Here is a 22,756-nt window from a genome sequence, read left to right as displayed (position 1 = left end):
TTTTTAGTAACAAATCACATGTTCAGGGGGGTGTAAACAGCAAGAAATTATCACAAACACACAGACAGGGGGGGTGCAGGGAGCAGATCTGTAGAGAAATGAAAACAGAAGTGAATGAGGAGTACTGGGCCTTGTTAGCTACGAAAATGGGCTTATGAAGGAGGCATATAAATTCATTTTGCTGTAGAAAACCTCATTTCTTCTTGTTCTCCCTCTCTCTAAAAATTTTGCTCTCTTAAATGTTCATCTTCAACCTTGTGAATGTCACCGGAAAATTCAACAAACTCGCCGGAATCTTCAAAGGTTCGCCGGAAAATTCATAACTCCGGTGACACTTCCGGATTCCGGCGAGCTCCGATTCGAATTTTTTTTTACACTTTTAAAACCGGATCGTTATCCTCTTTTCGAATATGAACTCGGAAACATTCAAAACATAACCAATCCACCTGATTCTAAAGCCAACAGTCGCGCAAATTTGAGGAAAAAAAAGAGTGGAATAAAAAGCTTGGATCAAGAACAATACCGTGATGCTTGACGAAGCTTTGAATGGCTCCGGATTCTTCTTATGTATTCGAATTTGGTGTTGTTTCTCTTCTTCCTTTGCTTCGATTGGATTCATTTCCTTCGTCCGATTCCGGTTCGTCGTTGTTGAATTCGGTTACAATGGAATTGATTGAAGGTTGTTGTTCATGGATGTGATTTTTGTGGAGTTGAAGGTTTGTGTTGATGAGTGGATGAATCCTTGAATTTGGTAATGGATTTGTGGAGGTTTGAGGTTAATTGTGGTGGTTGAAGTTTGTTAGAGATGAAGATTGTGCTGGTTATGGAGGTTTTGTGGTGAATTTTAATGGTGGATGTTGTTGATGATGATGGTGGAGGAAGAAGATTGTGGTGGTTAGAGAGAGGTTGAAGATGAAGTTGTGGTGGTAGAAGTTAGTTAGGGTGGTTAGAGGTGGTGGAAAGAGTTTGTTATGGAGGTTAGAGGTGGTGGAAAAAGTTGGTTGTGGTGGTGATGGAGGTGCTTGCGATTTGGAGAAGAAAGAGGGAAAAGAAAATTGATTTTTGTGATTTTTGTGTATTTGTGAAAAATGATTAGTGTGTTGACTCTTTGACCATGGGACCCATTATATAGGTGATGTGTGAATTTTTGAACCAATAGGAGTAGGACATGTGGCGTAACTAACTTCTTGGACAAAAAATGAACTAAAATGCAATTTTGACAACTTGAGGACTAAAATGCAAAATTAACTAAAGTTGTATTAAAAAAAGGTAATTTGAAAATTAACGTAAAGTGAAACGATTAAAAATAACAAAACGGACTAAAATGAACCAATTACTGAAATGAGGTACTTCAAAGTAACCTCTCTACGTCAAAATTTCGTGTGAAATGACCAAAATGCCCCTAGGGACTAAAATGACTCAAAATGACTCAAATGCAATTTTTAAAACGGTTTTTTAATAGGGAATTAAAGCAAGAATTTATACAAGCAAATTAAAAGACTCAGAGACAATTTTTAGGGATTAAAAGGAATTTTAACACAGGAAATGACTAAAATGCCCCTAGGGGCTAAACTGACTCAAAGACTTCAAATGTGATTTTTGAAATGGATTTTAACATGGAATTAAACAAAAATTCATTCAAACCAATTGAAAGGACTCAGGGACAACTTTTCAAAGATTGAAAGAAATTTTAACATAGGAAATGACTAAAATGCCCCTAGGGGCTAAACTAACTCAAAATGACTTCAAATGTATTTTTTTGAAATGGATTTTAACATGGAATTGAAACAAGGACTTATACAAACCAATTGAAAAGATTCAAATAATTTTCAAGGGCCAAAATGAGTTTGAATGCAGGAAATGACTAAAATACCATTTTTCATGAATTTTGCAAGTAACATTGAAATAAAATGCAGAGAAATATGCAATTGATCAGAGACAAATTCAAATGACTTGAAATGCAAGAAAAATGTTTTTGGATGACTTGGAATGCAAGAAAACATGGCCAAATACGCAGTTGAAAAGATTTGTAAAGCTAAGTTGAGAGATAAAGCAGAGTAAAATGTCAGTGTAAACAATAGCAAATTGGCAATTCTTCAAGAATAATAGACATGTATCAAAGATGAAAGAAAATTTTGAACAAGTATTTTTAGGTCCAAAATTAGGGTATAACATCGTCTAACTCCCGATCCTCGCTAGGTTCTCTATTTTTCCTCTTAGACCTACCTTTGCTACCCTCTCTTTCGTCTCTATCATATCCCCTATCTCTGTCTCTGCTTCCTTGTCGGTCTTTTCTGTGATTACGGGCAGCTCGATGATGGCGGTGGTCATTAGAATCGTGGCGGCACCGGTGATGGTTACGGGCGCAGTCACGTTCAGAGTGTCAATCTCTATTTCGCCCATCAGATTTGTCTCTCTCGTCCATGTTAGGGTTTGGGAGATACTCGCGTCTCTTCCCTCGCTTTCTATCGTTAATTGGGTGGGATTTTTATATTTCGTTTGATATTAATTTGTTGTCAAATTCTATGGTACATCCAATATATTTGAGTGTACCGATACACTCACTCTTTAAATTAATAGTTAATAGTTGTTTTTTGAAGAAAAATATTTTTTTTATCACTTATAATTATAATAACTAAATCTTATTCATCAAAAGTGTCAACGAAATAAAATTAATTTTTTTTTGAATTTTTATCACTCATGATTGAGAACATTGATTATTTTTTACAATAATATGTAAAAAAAAATTACTATGATTCTTATAAACAATGAAATGATGTTTTTTCTTACGAAATGATGTTCTATAAAATATAAAGTATTGAAAAATTATGAAGCGAGAGTACCGGTACACCTCACTTTGTGAGTGTACCGTAGAAGTTCCCTATAAATATGTCTGATTTTGTTTTCCTTATCATGTAAAAAGTATAACAAACTAAATTAGTATATTTATACTTACTTTTTTATTATCCAAATTATACCCTTAAACAACTTTTTCTATAATAAAGATTGTTGTTGGTGTCACAAAAAAAAAAAAAAAATTTAGATTATATTTTTTTGTTATATTGTTGGTGTTATTGAAATAGATAATCATGTTTAATTTGGTTTGTCTTAACTAGAAAGCAACAAACATTTATATTTTTAGTTTTAATTAAAATCAAAATTTCATAATAAATACCCTTCATAAATTTCATAAAAAAATACCGTCTTTTCGCTAGTAATAATAATGTGTTAGCGTCTAGTTTCAAGTTTTTAAAGACTTTTTCGGTTATTTTAAAGATGTTAAGGTTCTTTTTACTTTTTAGGAAAACAATGATGAATGTATGAACGATATGCTGGAAAATAAAGAGAGTAGGGAAGACAAAACGACGCAAAGAAATTATATTGGTTCCCCTTCTAAGCTAAGACTAGTCCAGGCCCTTCACACCCCATGAAGGATTTCACTATGTCAAAATCTTTGTTACAAGCAAGCCTCACCCCAAGTAGTAGTAATTTTTATTTTGTATTATAGGTAGGTGTTAATAGTTCATCTAATAAGTTATGAGTTATAATGAGTAATTTTTTTTTGTCAAAAGAAAAAAAATATTAGTAATTTTTTCTTTTATTATTTTTGAGATATATGAATTTTTAATGAATATTATACATAACACAAATAATAATATTATATATAACCCGACCAACACCAGGAAATTATACGCCTATATATATATATATATATATATATATATATATATATATATATATATATATATATAATAAAAAAACACTTTATAGAGCATAATAGAATCCTTTAAAGAAAAGATCATGAAAGAAAAAATAAAAATGAAGGATGGTAGAAAAAATATTTAACTATATATGATGATCAAGATTTTATCTCAACTTGCAAAGAAGGTGAATTTGTCAAATGAGAGAAGAAAAAGGCAAAATATGATTTTTTTAATATAATTTATAAGCATTTGATAATTATTTTAATTGAAGTAAATAACATGGGATTTTTTACACATAATAGTCAAAAAACTTATATTAAATAAATTATGTTGGTATTCTACAGTTTATTTTTGCATTCATTGATTTGAACATCTGACTTTCGGTTAATACATAAAGTTGTTATTTTTTCATCGGTGTGTTATTCTACGATAAAAAAAAATCCCGTTTACAATATTATGTATTTTGTGAACTTTCCTATTTATTGTAAGATCAAACGATCAATCACATGTGCTAAAGGAGCAAGCATAATACATCAATGTATTTAAGAGACATTTAAAATTAAGTTTAATTTTAATAAAGGGTTTCTTGCAAGTAAACATAGCAGGAGATTTTTTACTATATAAATTGATCAACAAATTTTTATTTGTTACATGAAATAGTGGCGAATAAAATGGTTGGAATTCTCAAGTTTGTTTACACCATACTCCTGTTTGTTTCTCTATTTCTTGTTGTTATCAATGTTGGTGGTAGGTTATTTTCATTTTCGTTTGTATTTATCCTATACAAACATTTCTCCTCTTTTCGAAATATTTCTTTATTTTTTATTTTATATTGCAGGAAAGCATGATTATCACATGTATTTTCAACGTATACCTTGTCCTGATAAGGATCAAACCCTCCATTGTAATATGATTGAATGCTGGTGCAAATAAGAGTTAGGTACTAAATTATTTGGGGTTATTTTGAATCATTTGATTTTCTTTGTTCATCATGATGTTTTTATTCTTGTGATTTCTCTCACACATCCATATATTTTTCTGACCCTTCAACTTATTTGATAGTCGTGGAAGCCTAATGATTATGTTTACAAAGTGTTGTAATAACCTACATTTTTTTTTTTTTTGTGATTGGCATATAGTTGTTTAAGGTTAATTTTGACCTATGTCTTTGATATATTGTCTAAGAAACATAGAATTCAGTTTTGGAACTCAAAAGAGTAAATTTAGAATTCTTTGTACAACCACCTTGAATAGTCACCTAATAGTATCTTTTCATTCCGAATGCACACAATGAAGATATTTAAACTAGTGGTGGTGTTACAATTTGCATATGAGATATAGCTTTTTTTTTTTTTTTTTGAAGAAACATATGAGATATAGCTTAACATCTTAATTTATATTTTTCTGAATTTAGAATGGACCGCATGATTTTTAATAACGCATGTTGAGAATGAGATTGTCATATGTTATATTGTGTATTACTATATTGTTATGATTGTTGTGATGCTTTAGATGTTGAATCATGTTTTGTGTGTGCTCATCTACTTAAGGCTTATTCTTTTAACAGAATTTAAGATGTACTAACATCTTCTTTACGTTTTTTATTGTAGACGTACTTGACAGCAAATTATATTCCAATTGACATGGCTAGTAACAGGTGGAGCATCAATTGTGAAGGAGAAGTCGAGGACTAGAGCATAGCTTTATTTTTTGAGTGTCTTATTGGTTTTGTTGAATTCCTATGAATTTTGTTGTTATGTTATTTTTTTTTAGGTTTGCAAACTTATGAGTTATAACTTTATTATCATTAGACTTTCTACATGTGCGACACACGGGTCCTATCGACTATAATAAAGATCAATAAGTTATATTATATATATTACCATTGATGTTAAATAAGTCATAGGAAAAAATTGTATTACCATTAAACATGGTAAACATTCATATTTTTTTTTAAAATGAGGTGCTGACAACTTTAGTTATCATAAATTACGAAATACTCCCACCATCTCACAATGAGTTCGACATTCGATCATTCGATCAGTTATTTTCTTTGTATTTGAAGTTAAATAAGAGGTCGTTCAAAGGAGTTGACAATGGTTTGAGGAACATTTTGTATTGTTTTTGTTCAAGTCGTTGTAATTCAATTTTATCCTAAATCTTGCAACTCCAAAGTTGTTTTGAGTCATTTTATTGAGAAATCATGTAAATCGGCCAAACAAGACATCACATGAAGGATTGCGGATGTAAAGATCGAAGATCAATGGTTCTTAGAAGGTTTTTGAAGACAATACAAGTTAAAGAAAATTCATTTAAAGTTCCAAGGCATTGCAAGACGGAAGAAGGCTCTAAAAGGGACGAAATCTGCAAAATTCGCAAAGCAGGCACTACCTCATGCGCCCCTCCGCATGAGACATCGTTTTGTTGCTGCCTTATGCGTCCCTGCACCCCATTCCATGCGCCATACGTATGTGTTACGGGTAGGGAGTGCAAATTGCTTGTTTTTCAAATTGTTATAGTGGAAAAAGCCAAGTTTTCTTCTATTAACCCCTTATTAATAATGTACTATAAATAGAGACCCTTGTACACTCTTTTATTGATTCAGAAAGCTAGTGATACAAGGCAAGAATCAAGCATAAAAGCTTCAAGGCAGATGATCTCCATCCACCTCCTGTTCTATCTAGGATATATTTTTCTATTGTTTGTCTAACCTAAAATTAAAAACAAAAAATAAAACTAAACTTAAAATAAAATCAAAAAATTATAAATAAAAACAGAAAATTATAACGGAAATTAGAAACAAAAAATATAAACTTACCTTTCCTAGGTTAGCTTTATATTTTAGGATTAGGTTCGTTTCAAATCTTTTAGATTATGTTAGTTTTTATTTTCCTTCTTTCTAGGTTATATTAGATTTAGTTTGTTTTTATTTTATCTTATTCAAAAGAATACCAAAAACATTTAATTTAGGACAATATCTTGGTTAAATTTATTTTGTTTTTAAATTTTTAGTCATTTTTTTATTTCCAAAACCGAAAAAAATATTGTTATTTCCTTTTGTGTTATTTAGTCTCATTCAATATCACAATATTTTCTTAAAACCCTTGCGATTTGTTTTATGCCTGGTGCAAGTTCACTGTTTAGGTACCTTGTCTTTCGACTTCGACATCGATAAAACTGAGAGAGTTATTCATAAAGTCATCCGAGAAGCAGTTGTTCCATTTCCAAGTCTAAGTGATTTCTCATTTGACAAAGAGATGGAAGACATTGAACATATAACACTCAGAGATTTGGGGAGACTGGACAACATTGACGAAGTCTCCCAAGAGTTCCTACATTGGTGAAAATTAATGCTCATCTAACACACCAGCAATGCAGATCATTTGATGGATCAATATTGTTTTCTGAAGCCCAACAAGATTATGAAGCCCGTACTGCTTCAGACTATAAAATGAAGGACGCAAAATCAAATTCACTACTGAAGCCGTCATTGAGAAATAATGTTTTAGGGTTTTGAGTCTCTATTCATTGTGAGTCTGGTCTCTTTACTAACGGTTAATCACCTAAAGATTCGATATGACAAACAAAGAACCTAAAAGGGATTACAATAAGGATCCTATTTTTTACGGTTAAAATTATGACTATTGGGATTTGAGAAGAATGCATGAGTGTGCACATTCAATCAGTTGGCATGGATGTTTCAGACGCCGTCTTTTATACTTTTTTATCATCTATCTTCAGAGACATTTTACAAAACCCATTTTGGTTCAACAATCTCTCCTTTTTTTATGATGACAAGTTTAAGTATTTATAGAACAATTGTTGTTAATTAACTAACTTGTTGACTTCAAATTATGAGGTCTGTAAGTTCCCCCTAAGTCTTAGCCAGGTTAATTAATTCATTAAAAGCGCAGATATCATATGAGAACATTCATAACTTATAAAAAAAATTAATTAAGTTCTTATACGTTAGACTCAGAATTAAAAAAAAATTAATTAAGTTCTTATACGTTAGACTCATAATTAAATTATAACCAAAAAAAGACTGATAATTAAATACTTATTACTCTTACTACCGCTTTTGTCATCAACAAAAATAATTAATACTAGTATAGTGACCCGTGCCAAGCACGGGAAATAAAAAACTTTTTTAATCAAATGTATAGATTTTATATTATGTTATCTTAAAGTTATAAGTGTGGTTATAATTTAAATTTGATGTAAAAAAATATCATCTTAATTTTGTTAATTTTGTATATATTTTGAAATATCTAAACATTGCACATAACGATTAAAGTATTTGGATTTATATTTATACTAATTATTTGTAGTATAAGATGTACTCATTGTTAAACTTAACATATGTAATATTTTTGCAAAAATACGCCGACGTACTGTATATTATTATTTGTTGACATAATGTATTTTATTAATCATAAAAACTACAAAATTTGTATTTTTTTTTATATAATAGTCAGTGTCAGATAGGCATGGCAAGAAAACCCATACCCGCGGTTACCCACCCGAACCAAACCCAATTTGACGGGTCTTCCCCGTTTTTACTGGGTTTGAATATGGGTATGGGTTTTTCCCGATTTCAAAACACGGGTATGGGACGGGTAACGGGTATATAGGTACCCACCCCAAACCCAAACCCATACCCGTCCCAACTGTAAAAAATTACTTTATGTTGATATGTCATGTTATTTTGTTTGATAATTGTCATGTTAATAAAAACTACAATTGATATTTAAAGGATCAACTAAATCATTTCATCTAACAAATGTTAATGTGAGTGTGTTGTTCGATAATGTATTACAACATTTCTCTTGGGGATGCAAAAAAACTTCTCTTTTTTATTTAAAAAAATTATTCAATGCGGGAACAGGGATGGGGTGGGGATACCCGAACTCGTCGGGGACGGGGATGAGATTCAATTTCTCATCCCCGTTGGGTATGGGTAGAATAACAGGTAAGTATATGAGAATCGGGTATGGGGACGGGGAAGGTAAGACCCGTCTCCCCCCCCCCCCCCCCCCCCCCCATTGCCATGCCTAGTGTCAGATATATACACCTAGTCTGTGAATGCAAACGTTAAATTTTTTACGGGTGTGTATAAATATAGTTTGGGCTACAGAAATGCCGATTGTTATTTGTTTTTATTTTTTACAAAACCAATGGTCTAATGTAAATATTGTATTTTAGGGTAACAACGATATAAAAAAAAGTTCTATGTATTGTTATACCTGAAAAGTGCATCAATTAAAAGTCAATGGCAGGAGGATCTCCTTATATAGAAATTGCATGGCCTGTAATGACCAGTACGCCTTACAAAGAAATTAAAAAAAAAAAACAACTTCCAAACAATACACAACTTTAGTTTTCTAAATTATAGCAACAACAATTCTAAAACATAACCAATGATCATACTTTTTGAAAAACTTCACGATACACAACATTTGTGGTCTCCTTGCAAACATTATTATCTTCATCCAAGATGAGCAGCTTCAAACCTTTTCTAGAAGTAACTCGAGAGACAGCGGCATAGAGTGGTCCATGCGTGAACACGAACTTAAGAAGATAAACTCCCACCCGAGATAAAGATTGACCCTGACTTTTATTTATTGTCATTGCAAAACAAAGCGTCAATGGAAATTGCATGCGCCTGAATTCGAAGGGTAGTCCTGGATCACTCGGAATAAGATTCATCCTGGGAATGAATACCCTAGTACCGTCCCTTTTCCTGTAATTAGGGTAGCAGCTATCGTGCTCTTCCCTAGATGTGTAACTGTCAGCCTCGCACCATTACACAATCCATTGGCCTGATCGATGTTTCTCTCCAGAGCTCTTAATACCATTAAGAAATTCCGTTGTTAACCACTCGCGTTGGACATCAGAATTTTCACCCGATCGACAAACAAAATCAAAGCTTAAATACTCTTTCTCTTCACCTGGAATCAGTGACATCATATATTCATTAACATGCTCAACTGAATCAAGCGTTGGTGCGAGTATTCCCCTTTCTTGGAAAAATAACATGTCACCAAGATTATCATTCAAATCGGAATACTCATGCTAAGCACGGGAAATTAACATACTTTTTTTATATTTTTTTACTCAAGGAATTAACGTTAATGTTTAATAAAATATTATTTAAAATTGAAAATTAATTTACATAAAGTTTGTGAGTATTTAAGTTATTTGATATATAAATCAAAATAAATTTAAAGTAACTTTAAATAAATTATATAGTTTTTTTTGACAAAAAATATAACTTAATATTAATAGTTTTTGTAAAAAAAATATAATATTATATAGTTGTATCAAGTTCTTTTCTTTTACAATTTTTTTTTGAGGGAATATTTTCTTTTACAAATATAAAGTATATATATAGTTTACAACTATATTTTATTTTAAATTGGTATTTTTATCCTAACTAATAAATTGTTTTTGGGGTTGAGTAGTTCAAATGATTTGAGTTAAGGAATAAGGAGTTAGAGGTACTGGGTCAAACTCAAACAAAGGAGTAATATTAATTTAACAACTAATTACTAACATTTGTCATTAAAAAAAAGGGCAATTGTTTTGATCTCTCCAACATGATGATATTTGCCCCAAGAATATATTACATTGACATTTAAAAAAAAAATATTTACTATTGTCAAATTCATCTTTTGAAAATGGATTTTTTTATAAGATCTATGGTAGCCTGTGTTCCTATTATGATTGGCAAGTATTTAAAGATATAGATACCCATTTCGAACCTATACCGAATGTAGAAATATATTAATATGTAACATGCAAATCTCTAAATATTATCTCTACTTTTGAGATATTTTTGAACTTTTAATCACTGTAATCATTACCCTAATTTAAAATTGACTAATTACTTTGTGAAGAGGTTCGTTTGATATAAAATATGGTGTTGTGTGTTTTCCTACTTCAAATGGATTAGATTAATAAAAAATGGTGGATATGAATTTCTAGTAGTAGGTTCGGGTTTGGGAAAATGTTTAGGTTGGGGACGGGTTCAGGTTTGAGGATGAAATTTCTCCACAACTTTTTTGCACTTCAATAGATTTATTTTCAAGCTCAACTACCTTATTGTCTCATCCGTTTCAACACTTCTTTTACCTCGTGTTCTATAATACGATGATAGTAGTTATAGTTTATATCTGCCTCTCTAATATCTATCTTTTCTTTCTTTCTTGTCCTCTAGCAAGAATATATATAAACTTTTCTCCCTCATTGGTGTGTAAGGATTGGTATAACCCATCAAAAGCTTGTGTTCTTGTTGCATTTAATGCCTTCTTTTCCCCTTTCTTAACTCTCTTATAATTTTCCTAAATATTTGTACGTGTACACCTATACCACACTTTAAAACATCCCCTTTTGATTCTCATTTTAATTTTAAAATGTTAGTGCCACCATGATTCTTTACTCCTAGTTAGGTCCAAAACCTATTAGTTTTTCTATTGTCTTTTTTACTACTTTTCTAATCTCATATGTCATCTTGTTCCACTTATCATTTTCGCTTCTATGTAGCTTGACGCAACCTTCCTTTAAAATCTTTTGTTGGAAAACACTTTGTTTTTCATCCTTTAAATGCCACCATTTGATCCTTGTATCCCAAATGTGGCATCTCCTCTTCCCTCTTCTCTTAACCCTTGCATCTATAACCAATACTATATGTTGGATAGTCAAACTCTCTCCAGGTAAAACCTTAAGTTCATCAAATTTTATTGTCATAATTACTAATAAGAAATAAATCTCTCTGAAAACATGACATCTCACTCTTGTATGTAATAAGACTCCCTTTTGTTTTCCTAAAGTAAGACTAGAAGACAACAAAAAATCTGAGATAAATTTACCCTGTGCATTTATCTCCCCGAGGCTATACCCTAATTCACACCTTCAAAACTTATCAAAGACTCCTAACATGCCCATTTAGACCCCCTCCTAGAAAAATATTTTCTTCTTGTGGTATATCTTGAATTAAGCCTTTCAAATCCTTTCAAAATTTTACTTTAGGACATTCTTTCAACCATACCTAAGATGCATAAACACTAATAACATTAAAGTTGTCTTATTTCCTTTCAAAAAATAATAATTAAAGATGTCTAATTCTGCTAAAAATTTGTGGGCTACAATCCAATCTCCTATCCTCTTTACATCCATAATATCCTTTTTCCCTTATTTATTCACAATAATGCCTACACCATTTCTTGATCCAACTTTTCCAGTGTATCAATGCTTAAATCTTGAACTATCTAATTCTTTCGCCTTTTCACCCACCCACTTAGTTTCTTGTTGGCACATAAAATTAACCTTCCTCCTAGTCATAGAGTCAACTATTTCCATATATTTTCAAGTGTGCTTTTATTCCATGTTCTAAAATGGGTCATACTCTCGTGAACTAACTTATTTACTCACACTCATTCACATAGATGTTGAGACTCTTGCTTATTTTTTACCGCATCCAGGCGGCGATGTATCGACCCTTGCTCATTTAACATTGTACTTGACTTATACAGCGTGTTTCCTCTAAGCACTAACCTAGTGTTCACACTATTAATACTCGGTTCATGTCATAGAGATTCAAAGTGTTTCAATTGTATTCAAGTGTTCAAATTTTAAACAATAGAATCTAGTCTAAGTCTTGAAGTTTTTATAATATAGAATGTCATTTAATTATATATATTTTAAATATTTTTTAAAATTTTTTTTACATGTAATGATTTGTTGATCCAACCTAACGAAACTTCATTGCATCGGGTAATAGATTACAATGAAAAGTGACCCATCCTGTGAACACATGTAGGTGTCGATGCAAAAGCATGTATAACAACACCAAGTATATATAATCACAAATGGTTTGACCAATTTTTTTAAACTTGCAATTCTACTGTTATCTTGTAGACATCTTTCACATGTAAGTTTATTTTTAGGAAAAATTTGGTGTGACTATAGCCACACCAAATCCATATGGTGCATCCACCCATGGAAACACACTCATAAGAATGAGATAAAATATCAAAAAAAAAAAAATTAAAATCAACCGATGATATATTAATGTTAATGTAATACATTTGTAAATGTTTGGTCTAGTGGTAAAGAGATAAGATCTTGGACATTAAAGACAGATCAATAAATTACATCAACTTGTGATAAAAAGAAATGAACTGGTTTTCCCTTTTTATTTTAATAATACTTATTATTTTAATTTATTAATGTATAATTGTAGTTATAAAAAATTAAATTTTTTATTTATTATTATAATTATAATTACTAGACTATGACCCGTGCGCCGCACGGGTCTAATGTGCTATTTAACATTTGAGTAAATAATTATTTATAAATCAACCTATATTAAATTAACTTTCTATCATATAAGATGTATTCCAATATTTAAAGGGTTGAGACGTTAAATAATTTAAAAAAGAGATCCATGGTTCAATTTGTAAGTAGTTGAGTAGCGTTTTTTACACTGAAAAAGTGTATTTAGACCATCCGCAATAAGAGGATCTTGCTCGGTAAGTACCTATTACGGCAGAAGCAAAACCTGCTGCTCAAACAACTAAACCGGTTGAGAACTTGCTCCAAATAATCTCCCAGTCGATAGATATCTTTCTCGTTTTGATATATAGTTGTCATATTCAGCAAGCAACTTCAATTAATCAAACTATTTGAGAGAAAACACCATTTGATATAAACTATTTGAGAGTCAAATGATTTATGCTATAAAAATAAAATCCTTTCAATTAAAAAAATAGAATTAAGGCAACATATGCATTAGAACAGTAAGAATTAGAAAGTAATAATGCATTATATATATCGAGAATTACACAAACAGATACATTACACTATAAAGCAATATCCTTGAGGTTATCATTAAAGAACATGTTCAACTTCACAACCAAAACCAAAGCTAAGCTAGCTGCTGGAAAAATTTGGACAAATTGCAAATAATCCAACCTTGTAACACCACCAAACAGCCCCAATACTGATCTAAAACTCTGCTACCCCCAATAAACAGATGAAGAAAACTCAGCAAAAGAGCAGAGCAGTCCTTGCAAACAACAAAATCTCAGCAGCCAAATAGAAATAAAACAAATCCACTACCACACAAAAGAATTATTTGGGTCCCTTTAACACTTGTAAAAGATTGAGTGTTACTCGTGGTTGAAATATGAAACAAAAGGTACACTATATGTCACCAATACAATAACTGCAAGGAGGATATAAAATAAAATTTAAAACCTAAACAACTACAGGAAGATCAATTTACCAATAATCAATCGATGTAAATGTCATCAAGTACATAATTGCAGCAAGCCTTTTTTAGATAGTGTTGGAACCCGCAAGATTGTTTAAGGAGGTAATTTTGCATCAGGTTGGCTTGGGCGCTTTGGGCTGCTGTCTTGCTTCTTCTGCTGCTAACTGAGGTTGTGGCTGGTGCCACTTACTGGTTGTGACAGTAGCTGCTGCAGTTTGTGTTGGCATGGGCTAGCTTTGGAGTGGTCTAAGTCCTGCTGTTATGACATTTCTTCTGTTTTAGGGTTTTCTATTTTCTGCTGGCGCTGCCTGTAGCTTTTTTGTATGATTCCTTGCCCTCTTAGGCAGTTGTGTCGGGGCTGTTATGAATATATGCTGAATTAAAAAAAAGATCAATTCATGACAGAAATTGGTGTTCTTCATCTCTTACATGATATTGTTACTTATTGATGAAAGTAATTATACACCAAATTGAAAGAAGGTACAAATAATAACAATCAAATTGAAAGACCAAATGTTAAAACTAATATCGGAAATAAAGTTACCTCATGTTCTTTATCTCGCAAAAGGAAGAGGTTACCTCCTTAATAGTGTTATAACAACAAAGGCAACAGGGCAACTTAACTCCTTTATCCCCACACCATATATTAAAACTTATGCCATAAACAACAACAACAAAAATCCAAGAGTAAAATGTCTGCATCGCTTGTACAAAGATGATGATAATTTAAACACGCAATCCCACGCACTTCATTACACATATATTCCTGTCACACAGTAGAAAAAAGAGCCAAACTTCTACTTGGTATTGAAGCCTGAATTAATCCCAACATCATGTCTTATTCTTTCTCAGCTGCTACAAACTGAGAAATTATGAGACACCTAAATTCTACATCCAGTCGCCACTATCAATACTAACCACTTGCATGATACTTGTTGCAAATAATCACCAACATTGATAGCAGAAAAACCAACAAAAATTGAGGGAGCCTAGACCAGAATAAAACGTACACATCCAAGGTGAGCAGTAATGGTGCAGTTCCACCCCTCCAATAGAGATTGCAGTTTCCAACTATAAAAAATAGAAGGAAACAATTAACCAAAGAATCTAATAAAATAAAATAACATAACAAACACAGTGGCAATAACATTCAAAACGCAAATTTTTTTTGTTATCCGATGAGCACCACATATATATCCCAACAACTTTTTTTTTTTTTATCAAATGGGTAAGCTAAAAACACAGAGTTGAAATTGATAAAAATCCAGATTCAATTGATAGAACTAATTCCCTAAATTATGACCTAAAAGAGGAATTCAAGATTCAATTGAGAGAAAGAGAACATGTTTCACTAAGAATTCCAATTTCGCCGAATTCCAATTTCCCCCAAAAATCCTTCCGCGACCGTGCCGTTTCACTAAGAATTCTAGCTTCTTCAAGCTCCTTTCCTATCAAATCGAAAAAATCAATCAAAACAACACCGGCGATACAAAAACCCTAATCGCGATACCAAAATCGATCAAAACGTAATGAAACTAAAAACGCATACCGAGGGATCGAAGGTCTTGAAAATGATGTTGCATGGAAGCATTCTCTTTGACGAAAACTTGAAGAGGCTTATTGCCTTGATGAGGTTGAACGGCGGCGATGAATAAAGCTTCATGGAGAAGATCGGCGCTGATTCTGATTCGGAAGTTTCGATATTTGATTATAGGAAATCACCACCACCAAAACCGTCACCGTGAGCCGCTACAAAAAAATCACCACCACAATTGGTTTTTGAAGCAATTCTTGAAAAGATAATGAAAAAAAAAAAAGAAACAAAGGAAAGAGAGAGAGAGAGAGGGAGAGGGTTGGCGGTGGTGATGATGATAAAAGGAAGAAGAAGAAACACGTGTTTGTTTTGGGAAAGAGAAAACGCATGTGTTGTGAACGCGTGTGTTGTGTTGTTTTGTTATCAGCTTCATGAGCAACAAAATAGTAATAGGATTTTGAAGTTTATCTGTTAATTAATTAAATAGGTCAGGGGTAATACAGTAAAGTTAGCATACGTTTTTAGGTTAAAATTAGGGCTAACATTAGCTTACTGGTTAACTTTTATATATAGATAGATAGATATGAAATAGTTGTTTCGGAAAACAGATGAGATAAATATGAAATAGTTGTTTCGGAAAAATAAGGCTATAGATAAATATGAAATAGTTGTAGGGCCAATTTGTTTCGGAAGTAGAGATAAATTTGAAATAGTTGTTTCGGAAAATAGAAGAGATAAATATGAAATAGTTGTTTCGGAAAATAGAAGAGATAAATATGAAATAGTTGTTTCGGAAAATAGAAGAAATAAATATGAAATATGATCAATGGCTAAAATTGAATGGCGCCTAAATGTGCAAGATACAATGGCTCAGAAAAGTGGAGGGAAAAATGTGGGGGGGGGGGGGGGGGGGGGGGGGGGGGGGAATATTAGGGTTAGGGTTAGCTTCAGGGGTTAAGCTTTAGTAAATAAGATAAGATAAAAGATAAATAAATATGAAATGGTTGTTTCGGAAAACATAAGAGATAAATATGAAATAGTTGTTTCGGAAAAATAGGGCTATAGATAAATATGAAATAGTTGTAGGGCCAATTTGTTTCGGAAGTAGAGATAAATAGGAAATAGTTGTTTCGGAAAATAGAAGAGATAAATATAATATTATCAATGGCTAAAATTGAATGGCGCCTAAATGCGCAAGATCCAATGACTTAGAAAAGTGGAGGAAAAAATGGGGGGAAAAAATTAGGTTTAGGGTTAGCTTTACGGGTTAAGCTTTAGTAAATAAGATTAAAATTCGATGGTAAAGAGAATGTCCTGATTAATATTCAATTTTCTGTTATATATTATATCGAGATGACTTATTAGGAAAACTTCATTACTCATTAAGGAGAGTACGCATTAAAATTAAAATTTATTAAAAATATTACAAATTGATAACTTGTTTAGAAAGCTTGTATCACAATATTATCATTTAAATTGCTTCTGATTCTCTTAGATATTTGTCTACCTTCATAAGTTTTTTTTTAATATGACTTAAAAATTATTTAACTATAATAATTTTTTTGAGGAATTTAATTATAATATTTAAAATCTTAAGAAAATTAAAAGATAACAAAATTATTTTAACCATGTTGTATATTAAAAATGATTTAAATTTTAAAAAAATTAAATTATCTTTATTTATACTTTTTCAACATATAAAAAATTAATTTAGTGGTACAATTATTAAAGTAGATGAATGTTGTTTAGAAACCAACAAAAAAGATGAATGTTGTTTCAATTTATTTATAAAAATAAGATTAAAACAATTATATTTATAAAAAAATTCAATTTTCTTTTTTAGTTATAATTATTAAATTTTGTGTTTGGTCCAATTAATGCCTACATAATGAGAAAATAAAAAACCTTAGAATAGTAAAATTATTTTAATGCATACATCATGACCAAATAAAAAAATTATAATAAAGAAATAACCGCCACAAATGTTAAATGCATGAAAATGCTTGGTTTGGTCCATGGTGTCGTGTGTCAAGAGTTGGCTTTGAAGAACTTTGTTTTCATATATACATTTGAGAAATATATATATATATATAGGCAATAGAGGTCTATGTTTTTTTTTGTGCTCATAATCATATAAAAATATCGGCATAAAAAAGGTATCATACCAACAAAAAAAAAGGTATCATCTTTTATTTTATTTAGTCAAATTAAAATACTAACATTGTATTTATAATATACAAAACACTTCAAGCATACACATTAAAAGTCCGGGACAATGATAATAGCTATTGAATGGTGAATATTTCCTCATTAAATGTCCATTAAAACAATAATTCCTTTAAAATTTTGGTAATTGGAAAAAAATTGAACTCATAAAAAAATATTAATGTAAAATATATACCTAAAATGGTATATATATCGTTTAATTTCGGATATGTTTATTTTTAACGTCAAATATTAGTAAAAAACTAAAATTGAAAATCATAAAAAAAATCTAAAATTCAACAAAAAATTGAATTAATCACCAATAACGTAAACTACTAAAAAAATTCAAAAATTAAAAATCAAAATTGCAAGCCAATATTTTGATTCATTAAAACCATTTCTAAATATTAAGAAAATTGGTCTATGTTCAAGTCCCACACAAAGTCATAGGGCGAAGGATTTGAACCACGATGTTCTATGTCTCTTAAGAAGAAGATCTATAATTGTATTTTTGTGCTCATTAATTTCGTTGAATAACAAATTACAAAGAAGCAAATAACAAATTTCTATAAATTCAATAAAATTTTATCAATATTATAATATTAAGAAAAAAATCTTAATAAACATATGACAGTTCTTACAATTTTTTTCATAGATGCAGATCAAAGTTGAAAGTACAACATAATGAATAATCTATAAAAACACTACTATTTAGAATGTAAAATAACATTTATAACACAAATTGTATTTCTAAAGCTAATTAGATGAATAATTGTACAAAAGAATAATCATCGCTTAAAAAACTAATAAAATACATTCATTCTAATCAAAGTGTACAATCCAATCTCTTCAAAGTTCACACCATATGCTGATTCTTTCATCATATTCGTTGTTTGAGATGCACTTCTACAACAAAAAAATAGAAGGTGAATAAAGATAAAAATGAATTGACAAAAAACAATTAGAAATTGAACTGGTAATGAGAATTAGATCTAAGAAAAAAATTATAATAAGTAATAATGAATTAATTAAAAGAATGATCTCGAGAAAATTTTCAAAAAGAACAATTTATGTGAAATTTGTGAGTTGTAACTCAAAATGGTGTGAAAAGTGTGAGTCTCAAACATAATATTTATAGCCAATATGTATGAAACAATCACAAAAAAATTTCCCTTAATTTATGGATGTAGTAATTGAAAATAAAATGGTACATTAATTATCAACAATTTATACGATTAAAATTAGAAAGAAAAAAAAAGTACTCATGATTTTTTTAGGGGAAACAAATACTCATGATGCACATCTCTATTTAATTTTTTATATAAATACGTAAAAAAAATTGTAAATGTGTTCAAAAACCAGATGTATAATTCTTTTTATGTAAAATGTATTTAAACACAATTTTTTCCACAGAAAAAAAAGAAGATCAAAAGATTTGAATTAAAAAGTCAAATAGGCATTCCATTCTATCCTTGTTCTAGAAATAAATACAATAATATACTCATTTACGAATCATTCCACATTTAATCATATTTTATTAAAAAATTCGACAAAAATGGTTATAAATATTATGGCCTTTTAATTCATAATAACGATTTCAATAACTCAATACACCTTCAAAATCTTTATGTTAAATGGAGATACAAATTCATTATTATCACAATTTTAAGTAATATTAAAAAAACATTTAAATTATCTCAAATTCACCCATTTATGATTTTAATTCCAATTAAATACCTCAAATTCCAAAAAAAAATTTGTCCTAAAATAAAGTATCCAATTTTCTTTTGCTATATCACTATATCGTGCCACTTTTATAATTGTGTTTTTAGATTGGCAATAAAATATGGAGAAAGAAATTACTGTAATGGGGTGTCAGTTTATGTAAAGCTAATTTTTTTCCGATCATATATGCTCATTAAACTCTTTTTTCATATCATATTGTAACCATATTTTTCATATTTGTTGCCAATCACCCATTTATGATTTTAATTCCAATTAAATACCTCAAACTCCAATATTTTTTCTGTCCTAAAATAAAGTATCCGATTTTTTTTTCCTTTCCTAAAATAAATATTCAACGAAATTTACTAAAAAAAAATATGGTGGATCACGGTCACTATACTTGGCGCAGGGATAAAACAATATTCATATTTTTGGCACAGGGATAAATATCAGCGTGGGTTAACCTTTTATTTTCAACGATATTTTTTATTTATTCTGCACATATTTTCATGTTATAATTGAAATATCATATTATATAAAACAAATCTCGTTAAAATTTCATTCCTTAATACCAACTATAAAATACATGATAACTAAACACTACATTACACGATTATACAAATAATATAATAATACAATATCATTGGTCTTCCAAAAAAAAACCATTGAATTGCAACATTTCCATAAAAAAATAACATATAATAACACAATATAATTGCTCTTCCAAAAAAATACATTGAATTATAACATTTCCATAAAAAAAAAAATAGAATAGAAGAACATTAGAGCGCCACATGTCGCTATTTGAAAGAAATCTTAAAACCTTGAAATATGGTGACACTTGTCATGAAAAGAAGAGAAGAAACCATGAAACAGGTCGTAAATTTATATTATATAGATTCATAAAAAGACACTAAGAATAAACATTCATAAGCAATAAATTTTTTAATACATATTAAATATTTAGAATACAAAATAACACCTGTGCAAAATAAAGGAGGATAAAAAAATCCTAAGTGTACTTAGTTCTCATAGGATGAAGCAATGCCTTGATATCTTCAGCCATTGAATTCTGCTTGGCTTCTAGAACACCACACACACACACATCACACACACATCCACAATGTTTGGGTGCCATCAATGGCCAGGATGTAATGGCACGGTGCCATTAATGGCACCCAAGTATTTCCCCTAGAACCTTATGCTTCTCTCTGAGTAGCTAACTCAACTCTGACTTCAGAATTAAAAGCCTCTAAGAGCTGGATACTAAAAAATATCTCTTTTGATGATCAGATATTCATGCTTTAGATACATGTTTTCAGTTACTTGTCGAGGAAGAGGTGGAAATTTATTAATTTCATCCAAGTCATCAGGCACAATATCATGTCTTGGTGGAGGTAGTTCCTAGAAGCATTAATTCGCAAGTCTATTAGATCCATTTGACTTAGCACTTGAGCAAACCATTCTTTCGGAGCCTATTTGTTGGCTTCCACTATAACTTTTCCAGACTCTTTCATGTCATCCAGAGCCTTATCCACTTGGGATTTGAGGTTGTCCCATTTTGCAGAGTGTTCTTATCTATGAAGCACGGATACGGTCACGGACACCGGATATGACACGGATACTGACACGCCGACACAGCTATAATAATTTGAAAAAAAATAATCACATAATTCAGTGTAATTAGAAGTGTCGTGTCGGACACGACACGTGTCCGACACGTGGAAACGCCTAATCCGAGGAGTGTCCATTCTTCATAGGTTCTTAGAAACTGCAGTCAGTCAATTTTTCCTCAAACAAATCTTAAGATCTATTGTAAATAAACGTACGTAGCTCCTCAAGTTTAGGATTAGGTGGTGCTGGTTTGAAGATGTTAAGGTTATATGTAGAGTGTCTGATGGGTGAATGTTGAGAGGTTGATGCTTCTGAAAACAGATAAGATAATTGTATCAGATTTGGAATTTGACACAACATCTGAGAGATTAACAGTTTCAGTTTGGGTGGGTTCAGAAGCCAGTTCGCGGTTAGTTTGAGGTTTGGAAATGGCTTATGATGGTGATATTTCTGAAATAGGATGGACTATGGTTTCGGAAGCAACAAATTCTTCTGAAACCAGATATCCTTCCAAAAGACGTGAGGCAGTTACAGGAGGGGGATAGGAAATGTTAGAGATTTCACCATTGATGCAAGAGGAAAATAGAAGCTCCAATTCGAGCTTGGAGTAGCTCCAGAAAGAAGGGAAAATAATAACAAAATTGGACGAATCCGTTTAATTCCTACTTTTTAATCAAGTTTCTTGGTCTAATATAGCCAAGAGTAATGACAAGTTGTAATAAGATCATGCCACATGTAGACAGATCCTTACACTACTCAACAGAATTACAATAAAAATAAAAGCAGTAATAGTTGTAATTATCTTCTGGCTCATGTGATCTTCACTTCTTTTCTTTTCCAGCTGGGGCCCTCACATAGTCTTTTAGCCAAATTGGGCTTTCCCTCTTGTGAATTGGCCTGTCACGCTCACTTGACTCTTTTCCTTTTGCCACCACATTAGTACTTGTATCATTACCCATCTCTTCAAGAACAATCTTGTCCCCAAGATTGTAGTGAGGATAGCGAGCTTCAATTGTTGCAATGTCCTCCCACGAAGCTTCCAAGGTTGAAGTTCCTTCCCACTGAATCAGAACTTGACGTTTGTCCCCCTTTTTAGTCTTGAGCATCCGGAAAGCCAAGGATTTCTGAGGTTGCTGTTCCACCAAAGTACAGGTAACAGCTGGGTCAATTTCCACCACTTGAGCTGGAGGGGTCCCATGGAAGGGCTTGAGCTTAGACACATGGAAGACAGGATGGATCTTTGCTGAAGGTGGGAGAAGCAGCTCATAGGCGACCTTGTTGATGATGCGCTGAATCTTAAAAGGCCCATGGAAGCGCTTAGCAAGCTTGGGGAATCCCCTTCCCCCAACTGAAACTTGACGATACGGTTGCAGTTTCAACCACACCCAGTCACCTACTTGAAAAGTGCGGTCAAGGCGATGCGCGTTGGCTAGAGAACGCATACGCAGTTGCGCCTGGCAGAGATTTTCTTTTACTCTCTCAAGGACCTGTTTTCTGTGCACCAAGACGTCATCAAGGGAAGCTACTGCCGCTGAGCCAGCCATGTAGGAGCGGATAGTAGGAGGTGGTCTACCATAGAGGGCTTCGAATGGCGTCATCCTTATGGCAGATTGGTATGTGGTGTTGTACCAATACTCGGCGAGAGGTAAGTAGAATACCCACAGTTGGGGAGAATCAGTCACAAAGCAGCGTAAGAAA

The 22,756-nt window shown here is 31.6% G+C and overlaps 1 long non-coding RNA gene across 2 annotated transcripts; it reads right to left on the bottom strand.

Moving 5' to 3' along the window:
* Nucleotides 1-13,511: 13,511 nt before the first annotated feature.
* Nucleotides 13,512-15,779, bottom strand: LOC146916515 (uncharacterized). 2 transcript variants are annotated; one of them, XR_015015090.1, is made up of 4 exons: nt 15,530-15,779; nt 15,284-15,428; nt 14,525-15,051; nt 13,512-14,354 (listed from the first exon to the last, which is right to left on the bottom strand). It is a non-coding gene; the product is annotated as an uncharacterized LOC146916515 (long non-coding RNA). The 2 variants fall into 2 exon arrangements; XR_015015091.1 differs by having other exon boundaries at nt 13,512-14,338.
* Between the last annotated feature and the right edge of the window lie 6,977 nt (nt 15,780-22,756).

Source organism: Medicago sativa, chromosome 6 (assembly GCF_051527215.1).
Source record: "Medicago sativa cultivar Bolivia chromosome 6, Bolivia_mono, whole genome shotgun sequence".
Classification (NCBI taxonomy): domain Eukaryota; kingdom Viridiplantae; phylum Streptophyta; class Magnoliopsida; order Fabales; family Fabaceae; genus Medicago; species Medicago sativa.
This window is presented reverse-complemented; position numbering and strand designations above follow the sequence as displayed.